Raw genomic sequence first — 8,245 nt, 5'->3', positions numbered from 1 at the left:
ATGTGAATGAATTTAGGCCGATCTCTATTATGCCGATTTTATCAAAAATGGTTGAGCCTGTAATGAAAGTGCAAATTCTTGAACATGTGGAGAAATTGTCTTTGTTACATGACAGCCAATGTGGGTTCCGCCGTGGTCGTAGCACAACAGCTCTCCTTGTCGGGTTGACTGATAATGTAAGAGAGAGGGTTAGCAATGGGGGCTGTTGTGTTCTACTATCACTTGATTTGGAAAAGGCATTTGATAAAATCAATTATGGTATAATGATCGAGAAGCTACATGGTGAGTTTGGCTTTTCTACACCTGCTTGTAGACTGATGCTTTCTTATTTAAGTGATCGGACACAGTATGTAAGTTGTAGTGGTTCTGTGTCTAGCGTTTGTCCCGTCTATAGTGGTGTGCCGCAAGGTTCTGTTCTGGGGCCTTTATTGTTCATAATGTACATAAATGATTTGTTTAGTTGTATTAGTTCCAGGAATTGCTTAACCTTTGCGTTTGCTGATGATGTCCAGATTTTGTTCAAGGGTGACCCAGTCTTTGTGGATGTTTTACAAAGCATCATTGACTTTGCAGTAAATGTTTTAGTTACCTGGTTGGGGAAAAATAAGCTTTCTATTAATGTCAACAAGACAAAGGCAATGTTCTTTGGTAAGATACCGTCCGATGCTATTAATGTTTCCATTTATAGTGTACCTATAGATGTTGTAAGCAAAATTAAGTGTCTTGGGGTTTTACTTGATGGTGAACTGAGTTTTGAGGCGCATGTAAACTCGTTAATTTCAAGTGTCAACTTTACTTTGAGGAAGTTGTACAATTTGGATTTTTGTTTGCCACGCAGTATAAAGACCTGCGTGGTACATGCCATTGTAATGCCTAGATTTTTGTATGGTCTTGAAGTGTTTTCCGGAAGTCGTGGTTATGTTATTCGTAAGTTACGTCTTCTATTTCATCGTGTTTTGCGTTATGTGTTTGATGTTAAGTGGTATCAGCATATATCGCATTATGTTCTTGATTTTCTGGGTTGTACTTTTGAAGAGTATATTTGTATGAGAAGTTTGTTGTTGTTTTATAGGGTCACTAAATCTGGTTCACCAAGATTTTTAGCAGATTTATTTACCTTCTCCAAATCGTCGAGGAATCCGCAGATTATGATTCCAAAACTAACATCTGTATTAGAAAGATCATTCCAGGTGAGAATCGCCCGTACATACAACCGCCTACCCCTCTTTTTGAAACTATTTAATTGCAACTCGAAAACATATAAAAGTAAACTCCAAGAATACCTTATTCTTAATGATTTGTAATTGATATCTCATGTTTTTTTAGTAGTTGTTATCTGGGATTAATAATAAATAAAATCAATTCATTTCATTACATCGGTAAAAGTATTAGTACAAATATAATTAAATTCATTATCTTCAAAAGTAATTGCCATAATTCTTTAATGTACACAATTGTTATTTATGCCCAATAATTTTTTAAATAAATTTTTAAATTTTTAGTTTTAGTTTATTAATGACTTAATTGTTTTTTTTTTCAATTGTTTATTAGTTTAATAATTTAGTGTCATGTAATCAAAATGTTTGTTTGTATTTTTATTATCATTGTTATTATTTTTACTTTTAGAAACTTAGTAGTTTACATTAACGGTCTCATTAAATTTTTTTTAAGTTAAAATTGATTTGTCGGTAGGATATAGAGATACGTTATAGATATCATATTTATTTAATTTTTAATTATTATTATTAGTGTTTAAGAAATATTTGAAGTTTAACCAATAATATATTTTGTAACGAATAGGGCCTCTATGAGGCTATGTTACTAATAAAGTTGAAATAAATAAATAAACAGCTGTACATCCAACCATCTTGCAGTCTATAGGGCTTTGCCCAAATAAATTTGACAAGCATACTTTTCCTCTATTGGTTAAGCTACACTTGTAGTTTAGTCAATGCATGGCTTTAAGCTGAGATCAAAAACAACAATAACGATTGAAGAGAAGCCAACAATAAAATTTTATTTCTATAGAAAATTTTGTCAAAATTTTATTTCTATAGAAAATTTTGTCAAAACTATATCTATAGAAAATTTTGTCAAAATTTTATTTCTATAGAAAATTTTGTCATCTATTTATTTCTATAGAAAATTTTGTCAACTATTTATTTCTATAGAAAATTTTGTCAAAATTTTATTTCTATAGAAAATTTTGTCAAAATTTTATTTCTATAGAAAATTTTTTCAAAATTTAATTTCTATAGAAAATTTTGTCAAAATTTTGTTTCTATAGAAAATTTTGTCAAAATTTTATTTCTACAGAATATTTTATCAAAATTTTATTTCTAAAGAAAATTTTGTGTAAATTTTATTTCTATATAGAAAATTTTGTCAAAATTTTATTTCTATTGAAAAGTTTGTCAAAATTTTATTTCTATAGAAAATTTTGTCAAAATTGTATTTCTATAGAAAATTTTGCAAAATTTTATTTCTATAGAAAATTCTGTCAAAATTGTATTTCTAGAGAAAATTTTGTCAAAATTTTATTTCTATAGAAAATTTTGTCAACATTTTATTTCTATAGAAAATTTAGCAAAAGAATTCTACTAACAGTGGTATCCATAGTGGTGGTTGCCTATCCTCAAATTGGCGATTTTTATGGTTACTGCGATAACAACTCAAGAGATATTTCCCCAGCCTTGTGGAGAAATTTCCAGCTGCATCCATCAGAAATAAAATTTTAGCAACATCTATCTACAGAAATAAAATTTTGACAATATTTCCTATAAAACTAAAATTTTGGCAAAATTATCTACAGAAATAAAATTTTGGCAAAATTTTCTATAGAAAAGAAATTTTGATAAAATTTTCTATAAAAATAAAATTTTGACAAAATTTTGTATAGCAATAAAATTATGGCATTTTCTTTAGAAATAAAATTTTGGAAAATTTTTTTATAGAAATAATTTTTGTTTTGGTTTCAGCTTAAAACCATGCATTGACTAAACTACGAGAGAAGCTTAACGAACAGAGAAAAAGAATGTTTGTCAAATTTATTTGGGCAAAGCCCTATAGACTGCAAGATGGTTGGATGGACGCACGTTTCGGAATTTATGATAGCCGGCCTTTGGCGAAATAAATTTGTACAAATATATCTCTTTTCCTTGTGCAGTAGCTGGGTTTATTTTTAGCGTTTTTCCTCTTACTTCCTTCATTCGTTTTGTGTTGTTATTGTTGGTTTTGTTCTTTAATCATTGTTGTTGTTTTTTTATTTCAGCTTAAAAACTTTCTGCGAAAGCTTCAAGTGTGGTTCATTGTTGGGTTTAATGAACTGCCTGAATTTATTCTGATAATTGGTTGATAGTTTTGCTGCAAGTAGAGGATGCTGATGAGGAATGTGGTAATTCCGAAACGTGCGTCCATCCAACCATCTTGCAGTCCATATGGCTTTGCCCAAATAAATTTGGCAAACATTATTTTTCTCTGTTGGTTAAGCTACACTTGTAGTTTAGTCAATGCATGGTTTTAAGCTGAAATCAAAAAAAAAAAAAAATCAACAACAATGATTAAAGAACAAAAACCAACAATAACAAAACAAAACGAAAATTTTATTTCTACAGAAAATTTAGTCAGCATTTTATTTCTATAGAAAATTTTGTCAACATTTTATTTCTATAGATAATTTTGTCAAAATTTTATTTCTATAGAAAATTTTGTCAAAATTTCTTTTATATCGAAAATTTTGTCAAAATTTTATTTCTATAGAAAATTTTGTCAAAATTTTATTTCTATAGAAAGTTTTGTGAAAATTTTATTTATACAGAATATTTAGTCAAATTTTTATTTCTATATAGATAATGTTGTCAAAATTTTATTTGTATATAGAAAATTTAGTCAAATTTTTATTTATATATAAAAATGTTTGTCAAAATTTTATATCTATAGAAAATTTTGTCAACATTTTATTTCTATAGAAAATTTTGTCAAAATGTTATTTCTATATAAAAAATTTAGTCAACATTTTATTTCTATAGAAAATTTTGTCAAAATTTTATTTCTATAGAAAATTTTGTGAAAATTTTATTTCTACAGAATATGTAGTCAAATTTTTATTTCTATATAGAAAATTTTGTCAAAATTTTTTTTCTATAGAAAATTTTGTCAAAATTTTATTTCTATAGAAAATTTTGTCAAAATTTTGTTTCTATATAAAAAATTTAGTCAACAATTTATTTCTATAGAAAATTTTGTGAAAATTTATTTCTACAGAATATTTAGTCAAATTTTTATTTCTATATAGAAAATTTTGTCAAAATTTTATTTGTATATAGAAAGTTTAATCAAATTTTTATTTATATATAAAAAAGTTTGTCAAAATTTTATTTCTATAGAAAATTTTGTCAAAACTTTATTTCTATATAGAAAATCTTGTCAAAATTTTATTTCTATAGAAAATTTTGTGAAAAATTTATTTATATTGAAAATTTTGTCAAAATTTTATTTCTATAGAAAATTTTTTCAAAATTTTATTTAGATAGAAAATTTTTTCAAAATTTTATTTCGATAGAAAATGTTGTCAAAATTTTATTTCTATAGAAAATATTTTCAAAATTTTATTTCTATAGAAAATTTTGTCAAAATGTTATTTCGATAGAAAATTTTGTCAAAATTTTATTTCTATAGAAAATTTTGTCAAAATTTTATTTCTATTGAAAAATTAGTCAACATTTTATATCTATAGAAAGTTTTGTCAAAATTTTATTTCTATAGAAAGTTTTGTCAAAATTTTATTTCTATATAAAAAAATTTAGTCAACATTTTATTTCTATAGAAAATTTTGTCAAAATTTTATTTCTACAGAAAATTTTGTCAACATTTTATTTCTATATAGAAAATCTTGTCAAAATTTTATTTCTATAGAAAGTTTTGTCAAAATTTTATTTCTATATAAAAAATTTTACCAACATTTTATTCCTATAGAAAATTTTGTCAAAATTTTATTTCTACAGAAAATTTTGTCAACATTTTATTTCTATAGAACATTTTGTGAAAATTTTATTTCTACAGAATATTTAGTCAAATTTTTATTTCTAGATAGAAAATTTTGTCAAAATTTTATTTGTATAAAGAAAATTTAGTGAAATTTTTATTTATATATAGAAAATTTAGTCAAAAAATTTTACAATAAGAATTTATTTATTTGGCAAAATATCATAAAATTTTTCAATTCACATCCACAATACTGGATTCGGATCCCACCTTAAGAAGTGATGCAAATTCAATCCTGTTATAGACCTGTTATTGTGAATTTGCTCAAAACATAAATAAACCATACCGAATTCATTATTCTATGTTTCTTCATTTATGGCGAATCTCATTCACCTGGATCCAAATTCGTGGATCTCATTGACCTGGATAGACAATTTGCCGTTGCCAGCATATACGCGACTCTATCAGAGTATATTTCAATAATGAATATTTTCAGTTTGTATACATCTTAAAAAAAAAAAAGAATCCTAAATAAATGTTAATAAATAATTACTAATAAAGGGTGATTCTTTTGAGGTTAGGATTTTCATGCATTAGTATTTGACAGATCACGTGGGATTTCAGACATGGTGTCAAAGAGAAAGATGCTCAGTATGCTTTGACATTTCATCATGAATAGACTTACTAACGAGCCACAACGTCGAATTTTCAGTGAATGGGCCCTAGAAAAGTTGGCAGAAAATCCGCTTTTTTATCGACAAATTTTGTTCAGCGATGAGGCTCATTTCTGGTTGAATGGCTACGTAAATAAGCAAAATTGCCGCATTTGGAGTGAAGAGCAACCAGAAGCCGTTCAAGAACTGCCCATGCATCCCGAAAAATGCACTGTTTGGTGTGGTTTGTACGCTGGTGGAATCATTGGACCGTATTTTTTCAAAGATGCTGTTGGACGCAACGTTACGGTGAATGGCGATCGCTATCGTTCGATGCTAACAAACTTTTTGTTGCCAAAAATGGAAGAACTGAACTTGGTTGACATGTGGTTTCAACAAGATGGCGCTACATGCCACACAGCTCGCGATTCTATGGCCATTTTGAGGGAAAACTTCGGAGAACAATTCATCTCAAGAAATGGACCGGTAAGTTGGCCACCAAGATCATGCGATTTGACGCCTTTAGACTATTTTTTGTGGGGCTACGTCAAGTCTAAAGTCTACAGAAATAAGCCAGCAACTATTCCAGCTTTGGAAGACAACATTTCCGAAGAAATTCGGGCTATTCCGGCCGAAATGCTCGAAAAAGTTGCCCAAAATTGGACTTTCCGAATGGACCACCTAAGACGCAGCCGCGGTCAACATTTAAATGAAATTATCTTCAAAAAGTAAATGTCATGGACCAATCTAACGTTTCAAATAAAGAACCGATGAGATTTTGCAAATTTTATGCGTTTTTTTTTAAAAAAAAGTTATCAAGCTCTTAACAAATCACCCTTTATTATACTTAACCAACCTATTGCATTTGGAATAAAAAATAACTACGTTTCAAATTTTATTTTGAGAAAATTTTACATTCGGGCTTTTTATTTGTATTTTTTGTTTTATTGATTTGTTTATGCGTTTTTCAAACGTTGTACATCAAACTAAGCATTTTTTTTGTTTTTATTGAAAACGGAGTTTTTCTTCTTTGGTTTTATAAATATTTTTAAGCGGTTTGCTATTACAATATATTTAGCTTTTCGTTTTTTTTTTTTGGTATATATGAAGATATATATTTTTATTATGTGGTATATATATAAATATATGTTTTGGTTTGTAAAGAGCATTATTGCATATTTATTTGCAATTAATTTTATTAAATGGGTATTAGGGGGAAGGGAGTGGACTTAAGATTTGTTTACAGACAAAAATCGTTTTAAATGCTATAAATATATATATTTGTTTTGTATATAATTTTTTTTAATATTAGTTTTGAGTTTCATTTGTTTAAATTTGTGTGTAGCCCAATATATCCTTTACATTTTTTACTAATTTATTGTATTATATGTAAAACTAAATGTAGAGTAAAATTTATAAAAATAAAAAAGATATAAAAAACTAAAACTAATGAAAATTATTTAAAAAATAACAGATATGTAAATTCAGTAGCAAATTATTATAATGGATTTTTCTAGATGCAAAGACCACCTGTACGTATGCTTTTCTTTGTACAGCTTTTTTGTATGTTAATCATACGCTCCATAGTCGAGTAGAATTAATAATACTTATACATCACAAGGTTTCCTAGGCTTGAAAAATTATTGCAATATATTTAATAGCATAGTTTTCCATAGAATTATATACCCACAAGGGATCAGATGTCCAATTTATTTACTGCTTACTCAATATTACTGTTTTAACGAACATGTATTATAAAATAATTTTAAAACCGACGAATTTAGTAGAAAATTATTGTAATGTGTTATTTCAAGGACCACCTGTGCGTATGCTTTTTTTGCAAAGCAATTTCATATGTAACTCATACGCACCACAGGCGAGTATAATGAACCCTCTAATGCCCCAATTTTTTTGTCAGCTGATTAAATATTCAATCTTCACGACACAAAAGCAAGAAAACTACTCAAGACAAATGTATGCGGTAAAATTCAGTATATGCTGCTGAGGCTCTTGAAAAGGTTCAACTAAGTTTTCTTTTTATTTTATTCATTTTTGTTGTCTAAAGGTGTGTTTTACTAAAAGCTTTCTTATTTAATGAAGCCCGCCTAAAGGCGGGATTGGGCATTAGAGGGTTAATATTACTTATACATTACAGGGTTTTCTAGAGTTGAAAATTTATTGCCTTAGATTTAATCGCATTGTTTTCCATAGAAATCTAGACGACATAATCTCTCTGGAAGGTAAGTACTGGTCAGAAGACGAGACGAGCGAATTCAAATATACATTTGGGTTTCTAGTATTCAACTCTAAATAAATTCGAGGGTCTCAATTTATAAGATTCTGGCGAGGCCAATAGCCGGAATAGATTTGGAGCTGTCGATTATTTGATTTCCAGATTTGTCTGCCTAAAAACATTTTGGAGATGTATATTTGCCATAAGATTCTGTTCGATATTTAATTTTTGTTTCTCATTTCTAACTATCATACGATAGGCACTCTAACGAATATTCCAATTAATTTCAAAAATATTGCATATGCAAATTTAGCTGCAAATTAATATAAAATATTTTTCCATAGACAAAGACCATATGTACGTATGCTTTTTTTGT

This window comes from Haematobia irritans, chromosome 1, assembly GCF_050003625.1.
Source record: "Haematobia irritans isolate KBUSLIRL chromosome 1, ASM5000362v1, whole genome shotgun sequence".
Classification (NCBI taxonomy): domain Eukaryota; kingdom Metazoa; phylum Arthropoda; class Insecta; order Diptera; family Muscidae; genus Haematobia; species Haematobia irritans.
The sequence above is the reverse complement of the archived record's forward strand: the minus strand, read 5'-3'. Positions refer to the sequence as shown.